This window comes from Balaenoptera acutorostrata, chromosome 20 (assembly GCF_949987535.1).
Source record: "Balaenoptera acutorostrata chromosome 20, mBalAcu1.1, whole genome shotgun sequence".
NCBI lineage: Eukaryota > Metazoa > Chordata > Mammalia > Artiodactyla > Balaenopteridae > Balaenoptera > Balaenoptera acutorostrata.
Window position 1 is genome coordinate 51,188,475 of NC_080083.1, and position 12,057 is coordinate 51,200,531.

At 43.2% G+C, this 12,057-nt stretch overlaps 1 protein-coding gene and 1 non-coding gene across 3 annotated transcripts in view; one reads left to right on the plus strand and one right to left on the minus strand.

Annotated features, from left to right (window-relative positions):
* Positions 1-12,057, minus strand: part of FOXK2 (forkhead box K2) — a 72,717-nt gene that overhangs the window by 48,886 nt on the left and 11,774 nt on the right. The window lies entirely within an intron of this gene.
* Positions 10,840-10,912, plus strand: TRNAG-ACC (transfer RNA glycine (anticodon ACC)). Its single transcript has one exon. It is a non-coding gene; the product is annotated as a tRNA-Gly (tRNA).

Consider the following 12,057-nt stretch of genomic DNA (forward strand, 5'->3'; position numbering starts at 1 on the left):
GCCCATGGCTGAGCATGGCTGGAGGAGGTATCCTAAGTTTGGATGGGGTTTCTACTCCATATAAAAAGAGTAAAACACTTTGCTCTTTTATTTTATACCACAACACAATACACAGAGGAGCCCCTAGCAGCAGTCCAGAGGGCAGCTTTCCACCATTTGTATGTCACAGACAACTAAAGGACCACCAGAGGATTCTGGGAGAAGGAAGAGAACTGCTAGGATGGTAGAATCAGGGTGATCTTTCCTTTTGCAAAATGAACTCAATGGTGCTACATGTCACTTTTAATAAAAAGAAAGAACATTTAAAAACAGAAATGTGCATCTGACACAGGAACAGCAATTCTAAGAATCTACTAATTCAAAATTCAATCACAGTATTGTTAATAATAGCAAAAACAGTTAATCTAAATGTTGAACCACAGGGGATGGTAAGGTAAAATTCACAGCACGTCCAACAGAAGGAAGCTCATGCAGCATGTTTTAAGAGTTAACCATGAAAAAAAGTAATTGAGTGAAAAGAGGAGACAAAAATCCTACCTATAAAGGGAGTCTCTACTATTTAAAAAACAAATTTAAACCTATTCATAGAATAATGCACGTATGTTTTGTGCCAACAGTGGCTACCTACAGATGGTGAGATTACAGGTAATTTTTCCTATCCCTTTTAATTGTTCCAAATGTTCTACTGCAAGCATTATGTTATATTATTTTAAAATTTACAATATTTCAAAATAAACTTAATTTGATCATTTAAACTCTAGCCCACAGCCCCACTCAGCTGTCTGCTGGAGGTCAGCCCTCAAACACGTGCCCAGAGCGTGATGCACGAAGAGCCTTCTGCAGCAACTGCTAAGTTTTATACGCTTTTTCCTGGAGAGTGCTTTCTAACCTCAGGTGCCTACCAGAAGCTGCTGGAGAGGTTTTCCAAAGTATACACGCACACTAACACACACACACATCCCTCCCACTGTCCCCTCCGCCAGTCTCTGCAGGGAAAGGGAGGTCCAAGCACCATTTTTCAAAAGACCCCCATGTGACGGTAATGCGTACCCCTGGTAAAGAGCCAAAGGTGGGAACAAACAAAGTTGGACATTTGGCACCACCTCACAGCCCATCCCAGTAAGGGGCTGCGTCAACTAGGGCTCCCACTTTGCCTGCAGAGCAGGGCTTACTCAGGTTCTAAGCACCAGGTAGGGCCAACACATCACCAAAATGATAGTAATGAGGCCAGTGAGGGGTGCGAGGCAGACACGTACTGCGCCTTCTGCTCTTCCGAGAGGGACGGAGCAACGGCGGCGGCCGGGGAGCATAAGGGCTGAGAATCCTGAACCTGGGCAGGGCACTCTGACCACAGGCCCCACAAGTCTGAGCGACAAGCTCAGCTTCCACTGCACATCCTATCTGCTCCTCACTGTGTGTACCACCCCAAATCCTATGTTTTTGGCTGACGTCAAAATTGGAAAGGCCAAAGAAACCTGTGCCTTAATAATAAATCCTGGGGATTTACCAGTGCCTCAAATTCAACAGGTCCAAAACGAAATCCAGCCACTCCCCATCGGTTAGGGCAGCGCTAAGGTGTAGGTTTACTCCTAGGACCTCCCCACCCCCGCAGCACGTGCTGCCCTCTGACAGGACCCAGTCCTGTTGAGGTGCTGGTCTCAGCACCCTGTCCACTACAGCCTGTGGCCCACGCAGAACCAACCAGTATGCTTCCACCTCTTCTCATGTTTTGAAACAGGTGACCTCCTGGGAGCACCAGCCTAGATCCTTCCCCTCCCTTCAGCCAGGAGGGAATTCAGGTCCACAGGAAAGCAGGAAGAGTCTAAGGACATCACCACCGAGAAAGACACAGGAGACAGTGGGGAATGGAGACATCACAGGCCCTGAGAAGCACCTGAGACCACCTCAGTCCCTCCTCCTCCATAGTGGAGCTTCTGCTTCAACCAGCTTGAATTCCAGCACTCCGCAGGTCAAAGGGGGCCCAGGACAAGAAGTACACAGAACAAAGAAAGGACAGTGAAAACTATAGGACAAAACCAGAAAAAACACCAGACTAGAACATTAATGCCAGAAGGAAAAACATAAAGGGCATATACATAAGCCAAAAGATCTGTGTTATCCTCTTGGACAGGGCTTAGCACCTGCTCTGTCTCCCATGTGCTCAGACTAGTCAATGTCAGCAGCAAGAACCATTAACTAGAGCCTAGAGGTCTGTCTGCCTGATGCCCACAATCCCCTCACTCCTGCGAGCTGCACCACACAGTATCCCTGCTCCCTCCCTCCTTGCAAGGGCACCTACAGTTGCCAGCTTACCCACATGCTCTTTCAGTCAGGTAGAGCCATGAATTCCAGTGCTAAGCAAGAAGATGCACAGGAAGTGCCTGGGACTCCAGGAAGTGCTCACCCTGCTGCCTGGGATGCAGGGGTAATGCTGGAATGCTGGCCATCAAACATTACAAAAACAAGAGCCATAGTAAATTCATATTTTTAAAATGAGAGAGAGGGACTTCCCTGGTGGCGCAGTGGTTAAGAATCCACCTGCCAACGCAGGGGACATGGGTTCGAGCCCTGGTCTGGGAAGATCCCGCATGCCGCGGAGCCACTAAGCCTGAGCACCACAACTACTGAAGCCCTCTTCCCTAGAGCCCATGCTCCGTAACAAGAGAAGCCATGGCAATGAGAAGCCCGCACACTGCAACAAAGAGTAGCCCCTGCTCGCCGCAACTAGAGAAAGCCCACACACAGCAACAAAGACCCAACGCAGCCCCCCACCACCACAAAAAAATAATTAAAATAAAAAAATAAAATGAGAGAGAAATACACTTCCCTGTGTACAAAATCCCTCATCCATAATTCTGAAATCACCAAAGTCTGGTTTTTTTTGTTATTCATTTGGCCACAAAGCCTGATCTGAAAGCGGGAATGTACATGCTTCTCTGCAGAAACAGGGTATGACTGAGGGGTAGCACTGCCCAGCCTTTGCAGAAGATCCCAGGAGCTGATTTATACATAAGCACTGGGTCACCCTTCTACAATCCCAAAGCATTCGGAATTCCAAAAGATTTCTGCCCCGCAGGTCTGTGCAAGGATCTTTTTAAGGCCCTGCTAGCTTCTGTCTAGTCATGAGCAGCAAAACCTAGACCTGGCTCTGCATCCATCTCCAGCCCCCCTCTTCTCAAGTGCAGCACCTAACCCTAACCCCCCACCCCCACCCCACCGCCGTGTAGTCATGATCGTCCTTCTGCTCAGACCACCAGAGCTCCCTGGCTGACGAAGGACAAACTCCTGGGCAGGCAGGGTACTCCCTAGCCTCAGGCCCCATGCCCATCAGTCCACATACGCAGCTTTCTAGACTGTGCCTTACTCCAACTACCCCCAGCCTCCCTGTCCCCACATGCTCCCTCCCACCAAGGCAGGGCCACATCTTCTTGGCCCTCGCATCATAGCCCTGCCTGAAGAAGCTCAACTGCTGGGCCCTCGAAAAGCCAAGAAACGAGTTTCATTGTGGATTCTTGTTTATTGTGAGGGAAAGACTTGAGATCAGAGAGAGGCAACATTTACTATAGTTTAAAGTACTGGGGACTTCCCTGGTGGCGCAGTGGTTGGGAATCTGCCTGCCAATGCAGGGGACACGGGTTCCATCCTTGGTCCGGGAGTATCCCACATGCCGCAGAGTGACTGCGCCACAACTACTGAGCCTGTGCTCTGGAGCCCACAAGCCACAGCCACTGAGGCCCGTGTGCCTGGAGCCCGTGCTCTGCAACGGGAGAAGCCACAGTGGTGAGAGGCCCGCGCACCACCGATGAGGAGTAGCCCCCACTCGCCGCAACTAGAGAAAGCCCGCGCGCAGCAACGAAGACTCAAAGCAGCCAAAAATTAATTAATTAATTAATAAAATTGCCCATGCTCAAGCTCCAGTCCAGGCTAACTAAATCAGAGTTTCTAGGGGTGAGGCTTGAGCATCAGTGTTTAAAAAAAAAAAAAAGTACTGACCTCTCTAAACTGGAGGTGCCCTGAGGCCCTGCCCCTGCTTTGCTCCCCATCTGAAGCCCCCGGGCCCACCCCAACCAGAGAAAGGGCAGGCACCCAGACATCTAAAAAAGCACAGTTACTACACAGAAGGAGAAGAGTGACCTTGAACTGTCCAAAGTACAGATGCCAACAACAGACAGGATGGTCTGGGGCAGAATCAGGAAAAGTAATCCCTCTTTCCTTTCAAAAATGAAAAGGAAAAGAAAGCTTTCTTTGCCTATGTCCACAGATAAAAACTTTAACACAAGCCCAACAAATAAACAATTTATTTTTGATGAATCGGATTTTCCTTGCTAGCAATCAGAAAGTTAGATCTAAAGAATAAAATTCCCATCAGACTGCCCTATGAAGGCAACGCAAACAGAACATAGAAATTTCAACACGTGGGGGCCATGCAACATTTATGCCAATAACTGACTTCACGTTACTTCCTATTCCTCCTTTAGAGCAGGGGGGCAATCCTCACATGGCTGAGAATTGGAGATTATTTTTAAAATACTCATTCCTAAGAGCTGACAAGCAGTGACATCATCTACTGATGGGCACAGATGCCACAATCCGTGGACACAGCCTATTCTAGGAACAAGACACACACAGCATTTCAAAGCGAGACTAAATGTTCTTCCATGTCAAAAGAGTATTACAAAATAAGCAAACATTCACTTACATCATCACAGCTCTTCAGCCTATTATATAACATACACAGGCCACTTCACAGTCACAAGGCAGGTCTAGAAGCCACAGGGAGTGTAATTCACTTGCTGCAGAATATGAAAAACTAATATGCCTAAAGAACACATTAATCTAAATCAGAGTAGTCAACTTTTAGATGCAACAGTTTCTTATTAAACAGAAACATATGCTCATTACAGTAATTTTTTTAAAAAGGAAAACAGAAATGTCAACCCATGATGCCCATTTGAAGATAAGCATTCTTACCATCTTAATGCTGTTTTAAATGCAGATATGCATCAAGTATGCCACACACATACACTTACATTTCTAACCGATGGAATTACACCACACACGCTTGTTCTTTAACTTTTCCTGCTGAATACGAGACTTTCTTTCTATGTGAATAAACACACTTTAATGACTATATGGTATTTCCCTGGCCATGAGTAATTTACATATCTAAATGCAAAAAAAAGATTAGAGAAATCAGTGCTATTAAAAAGCTTATTTTATTATTAGAGAAATGCAAATCAAAACTACAATGAGGTATCACCTCACACCAGTCAGAATGGCCATCATCAGAAAGTCTACAAATGGACTTCCCTGGTGGCGCAGTGGTTAAGAATCCGCCTGCCAATGCAGGGGACACAGGTTCGAGCCCTGGTCCGGGAAGATCCCACATGCCGCGGAGCATCTAAGTCCGTGCGCCACAACTACTGAGCCTGCGCTCTAGAGCCCGCGAGCCACAACTACTGCAACCCGTGTGCCTAGAACCTGTGCTCTGCAACAAAGAGAAGCCACTGCAATGAGAAGCCCACACACCACAACAAAGAGTAGCCCCCGCTTGCCGCAACTAGAGAAAGCCCACGCACAGCCACGAAGACCCAACGCAGCCAAAAAACACATCAAAAAAAAAAAACAAGTCTACAAATGATAAATGCTGGAGAGGGTGTGGAGAAAAGGGAACCCTCCTACACTGTTGGTGGGAATGTATATCGGTGCAGCCACTATGGAGAACAGTATGGAGGTTCCTCAAAAAACTGAAAATAGAGTTACCATATTATCTGGCAATCCCACCCTGGATCCTACGGGGCATATATCTGGAAAAAACTCTAATTCGAAAAGATACATGCAGCCCAATGTTCACTGCAGCATTATTTACAATAGCCAAGACATGGAAGCAACCACTGACAGACGAATGGATAAAGAAGATGTGGTATATGTATACAATGGAATTATTACTCAGCCATAAAAAAGAATGAAATCCGGCCGTTTACAGCAACATGGATGGACCTAGAGATTATCATACTAAGTGAAGTAAGTCAGAGAAAGACAAATATCGTAACACTTATATGTGGAATCTAAAAAATTATGCAAATGAACTTATTCACAAAACACAGACTCACAGACTCACAGACATAAAGAACAAACTTATGAAAAAAAAAAAAAAGAACAAACTTATGGTTACCAAAGGAGAAAAGGGTTGGGGAGGGATAAATTAGGAGCTTGGGATTAACAGATACACACTACTATATATGAATAAGAAGGTCCAATTGCATGGCATAGGGAACTAGATTCAGTATCTTATGATACCCTATAATGGAAAAGAATCTGAAAAAGTACATGTACATATATATATGAACCACTTTGCTATACATCAGAAACTAACAGCACGGTAAACCAACTATAGTTGAATTTTTTTAAAAAAAAAAAGAGCAAAATAAATAAATTGAATAAATATCTTATTGGTTTAAAAAAAAAAAACAGCCAATTTTAGATTGACCTGTAGAGTTTCCAATCTTCCATCCAATGGCTTTTTCTTGGCCTTGAGTAAAGCTTAGTGCTTTAAAACACTGGCAAGAAAACTGGATGTGGGTTCGAATCTCAGCTCTGCCATTTCCAAGCTATGCAACTTCGGGTTAATACTTCCAAGCCTCAACTCTCAACTGGAATAGGGATAGGAATCAACTCAACAGAACTCACAGAGCAAATGAGAGCAGAAGCTGCAGGCCGGTGCCCCACAGCCTCCATTCCATCCTCAATACCATCTATATGTAAGAACTTCACCCTTTCCCACTGGCCTACACATGGCAACATTTGAAAACATTTGTAATAACTTAAATGCAAAATTATTTCTTACTTTATGCAAAACATCCTGCAGGTACTAAGAAACATTTCTTTAACAAAATCACTATTATGATCTTAACTTTTTTCTAAGGGATTTTAAAGAAAATGAATCAACTTCACGCAGCGTTAAGACTCCTGAAGAAATTTCATATCTTCTGATTCAAAGTATAGATCCTAACAAATTACTAAGAATAGTCAAGACAGACTTATTGGAAATGAATGAGAGTGTGACTTTCATGTCATTTTGCACTCAAGGTAATTTAGAAATTTTGTCGCACTCTATTTCACTTTTTAAAAAATGAGACAATAAGTTTGATTTTATTCAAATATTGTCATATCTCTAAATCCAAGGAAAACAACTGGACTATTTCATACTCAGTGAAAAATGAGAATTAAAAGAATTAAAAATTTCACTGGAAAGAACTAATCAATCAGAGTGACATCAGCAAAATGGCTCAGTAGGAAGCTCCAAGCTCTCGTCCCCCACAACACACACACACACACACACACACACACACACACACAAGCAGAAACTGTCAGAACCAATATGTGGAAAACCCTGCAAAGCAGTCAGAAATCTGTAACCACTAAGTGCTGAATTGAGAAAGAGGTACTGGAAGGTAGGAAAGTTTTAGAATTTGCTACCCCTGTCCATCCCCTCTGCAGGGCAGCAGCAGACTTGGTCTTAAAGCATAAATGGTCTTAAGGTGAAGCAGCCTGGGTTGCCAATGTGGGACTGTTTCCCTGGTTCTAGGGAGCAGAGCATATCTTGAGACAATTTATTGCATATGTCTGTTCCAACCTGCCTGAGGGCTACCTGGAGGACTGACACAGGCACCTCTGTGTTTTGCCTACCTCAGAACTCAGGCTGAAAAAGCTTGAAAACACTGCAAGTCAAATCTGCCCCAGAGCCTAAGGCGAAAGATTACAGTCCAAATATACAATACACTGCCTAAGGCAAAAGATGGGGAGAGTTTTCCTGGGAAATTAGGACATTCAAAAGTAACAATGCAGGGGGGAGAGGGGGACTCGGAATTGGTTGTAAATACTTTGCATATTGTCTGATTAAACACAAACAGATGGGGTGGGGGGAGTAACAGTGCATGCTGGGAAATTCAGAAAGCCACACAGATGCCCAGCACAAGATGCATGCTCATGTAAGACCTGAGAAGACCCTGGGCTTTCACCTTGGGCTGATCCCCAAGCACAGTGCAAGCCTGACCAAAAGTTGAAGGAGGGCCCAGGCACAGAGACAACTTTCAAAGACTGGGAGATGGGAGAGCTCCTCGTGTTCAAGGAAATCTCTGTCAAAACACCAGCTGAGGGACTTCCCTGGCAGTCCAGTGGTTAAGACTCCATGCTTCCACTCAAGGGGTCATGGGTTGATCCCTGGTCGGGGATCTAGGATCCCGCATGCCGCAGCCAAAAAAAAAAAAAGAAAAACCAAACAACAACGACAACAAAATCCCCCACCAGCTGAACACAAGCCATGAAATAGGACTTCAGGGATCACTTTGTCAAGGAATACAGTCTTTGCAATAGCAGTTTGAGAAAATCACTAGGCAAAAAGGAGTCCTGTAGCCTTCAACAAATGAAAAACAGCAATCCCTAGGGAAGGTGGAAAATCTGATTTTCAGAACTATTACATTATAACAGTCAAATGTCCGGTTTTCAATAACAAAGAAATTACAAGGCACACAAAGAAACAGGAAAGTATGACTCAAAGGAACAAAATTAATGAACAGAAATCATCTCAGAAGAAGGTGAGAGAGAGGACTTGCTAGATAAAGACTTTAAAACAACTGTGTTAAGTATGCTCAAATAACTAAAGGAAAACACAAAGAACTAAAGGAAATCAGGAAAACGACGTATTGACAAAAATGGAATATCAATAAAGAATACAAAGTATAAGAAGGAATACCACAAAGCCTGGAGCTGAAAAGTATAGTAACTGAAGAAATTCACTACAGGGGTCCAACAGTATATTTGAGCAGGCAGAAGAATGAATCAGCAAATTTAAAAGATAGGACCACTGAAATGATCAAGTCTGAGGAGCAGAAAGAAAAAAGACTGAACACAACCCAAAGGACATCAACGAGCAGACCAACATACACATTTTGGGAGTCCCAAAAGAAGAGAGAAAAAGACAGAAAGAATATTTTTTAAAAAATCATGGCAGAAAATGTCCCAAATTTGATGAAAAGACATGAACCTACAAATCCAAAACACTCAACAAAGTCCAAGTAGGTTAAACTCAGAGGTCCCACACTGAAACATTATAATTAAACCATCAAAAGACAAAGAAAGAATCTTGAAAGTAGCAAGAGAGAAGTAACATGTTACATACAAGCACTCTCAATAAGGTTAACAGCTGATTTCTTATCAGAGACCAAGGAGGCCAGAAGACAGTGGGATGACACTTAAAGTCCTTAAAAAACAAAACAAACAAACAACAACAAAAAACTGTCGACCTACCAAGAATTATATCCGGCAAAACTGTCCTTCAAAAACAAGGGAGAAATTAAGACATTCCTCAATAAACAAAAGTTGAGGGAGTTTGTTAACATTAGACCTGCCCTACAAGAAAGGTTAGAGGGTGTCCTTCAGGTTGAAATGAAAGACCAGTAAACAGTGACTCAAAGTCATACAACGAAAAAGAGATTTCCACTGAAGATAAACACATGAGAAAATATAAAAATTAGTATTGTGACTATGGTTTGTAACTCCACTTTCCTACAGGATTCAAAAAACAAATGCATAAAAATAATTATAAATCTGGGAGTTCCCTGGCAGTCCAGGTTAGGACTCGGCACTTTCACTGCTGTGGCCCCGGGTTCAATGCCTGGTCAGGGAACTAAGATCCCGCAAAATGCAAAATGCAAAAAAAAAAAACTATGTTATTTGGCACATATGTATGAAGATGTAATTTGTGACAAAACATAAAAGGGAGAAAGAGGAACTGTATAGGAGCAGAGTTTTTGTTTTTGAAGTTGATATCAATTCAAAATAGACTGTTTTAAATTTAGGATATTAAATGTAACCCACATGGTAACCATAAAGAAAATATCTTAAAAATACACTCGAAAGGAAATGAGAAGATAATCAAAACAGCTGACTACAAAAAAAATCAACTGAACATAAAAGAAGGCAGTTAGGGAGGAAATGAGGAACCAAAAAACTCTAAGACATAGAAAAGAAAACAAACAGCAAAATGGCAGAGTCCTTCCTTATCAGTAATTACTTTAAATGTAAATGAATTAAACTCTCCAATCAAAATACTTGAAACAAGGAATTTAAGATGTTTTCTTTACAGAACAAACATTAATATTCATTCAGCAACTCTCCTGCGTCAGGCAAAGGCAATCCATACAACAACCCCATGAAGTCGATGCAGTAATATCCATGTTTACAGAAGAGGACCCTGAGGTTAAGAGATTAAATAGCTCAGCCACAGGGGGAGGGGCTCTTGCCTTCCTTTGGTCAAAGTGACATTATGACAGTGTTTCAGTAGCCTGATGAGCATACAGTGCCTGCCTTAGTCATTCTCAGCCCACCCTCAACCTTTCCTACGTGGAGCGGTTTGTGGAGAATAACACAGAGAGGGGAATAACAAGCAACCTCTGGGATGTGATTCTTAAGTGAAGCCCCTTGAAAGCTGCCCTCCAAAGAACAGAAAGGAGACCTAGGCTGATCCAGAGCTAGCTAGGGTTACTGGACACCAGGAGGTGAGGGATGCTCAACCAGCCTTCTCAGTTGAGCTCCACCTCAACCTACAGACAATGCAGTGACTCACAGAGGCTTGGTCAGATGCCCAAAGTTAATCTGCAGCCAAGCCAGGATGCTGTTCCAACAGCATGAGGTGTCCTCCAACAACTATAACCAAGGCTTAGCGCACTGCTTTAACAAATAATGGCATAAGTATACAAGTCAGTCACAAATAAAAGCGGTCAAATAATCGTCATTCCCAAAATACTAAAATCACTTTAAAAATTATTTATAGGGACTTCCCTGGTGGTCCAGTGGTTAAGACTCTGCTCTACCAATGCAGGGGGTCCAGGTTCCATCCCTGGTCAGGGAACTAGATCCTGATTGCCGCAACTAAAATATCCTGCGTGCCTGAAACTAAAAGATCCTGCATACTGCAACAAAGATCTCGCACCTGGCAACAAAGATCTGCGTGCCGCAACCAAGACCAAAAAGTAAATAAATAAATATTTTTAAAAATTATTTATAAAAGTAAAGCTCTTCCCATGAGAGATACACAGGAAAAGAAACCCTAAACATTGAACGCCTGGTTACTAGGAACCCACAGATGTTATAAAGAACTAGATATTTTTCAAAACTGTGACTAACAGATAAATTTGCATCAACAAGAAAATGAACACTCTGAAAGACAACTTTTAAGAGAGAACAAAATAAAAGATCAATGGAAAATAAAGTATAACTTTCAGAGGTGGGGCAGGAGTGGGGGTTAGAGTTGGACCACCTCATTAGGACAAGGACATGCTCTGGACTGGGCAATCCCAGAAGGATCTCCCCAGACCTCTGCAAAAGTCCTAAGCCAGAAGAACCACTAGGAGCCTGGCCCTCCTCCAGCCTAAGGCATGAGGCCATAGGAGCCAGGATCTGTGCACCTGCTCTGTGGGAGAAGTGAAGATGTATTTGCAGGGACGTAGGCAAGACTAGATCCACCTTGTCTAGCATGGAGCAACACTGAAGAAAAGAAAACTGCATGGTCTGACTTGCTCCTGGAACAGGTCTACAGAAGTTACCCTGCAGCATGACAACAGTTATATGATCAATGCACATCATCAAGGACATTTTTATTCAACTACAGGAAATTCTGTCCACGTGTATCCAGGCTTCCCCTGACCCCCTCCATGTATCAATCAACTTTAACTTTAAAAAACATATATACAAAACCAAAAAGGCCATTTAGGATGGTCCACCATAATATAAACAGGAAGACAAGTGCAGGGAACTGTAGAATCAAAGAGTGAATTTAATTTTATTTATAACTGTTCTAAACTGTTTCCTTTGGTGCAATATCTATCAAACACAAACCTTGCAGCCTACAAACAAATTCACCAACAGACAACTGAGTCCTTATCACGTTCCTGGCACTACTCAAGGTCACTGAAGGTCACAGGCCACAGTCCCAGTAAGTGTACAACCTGAGGATGAACGAGCCCAGCCCACAGAACACTTGAGTGCCAAGGTACA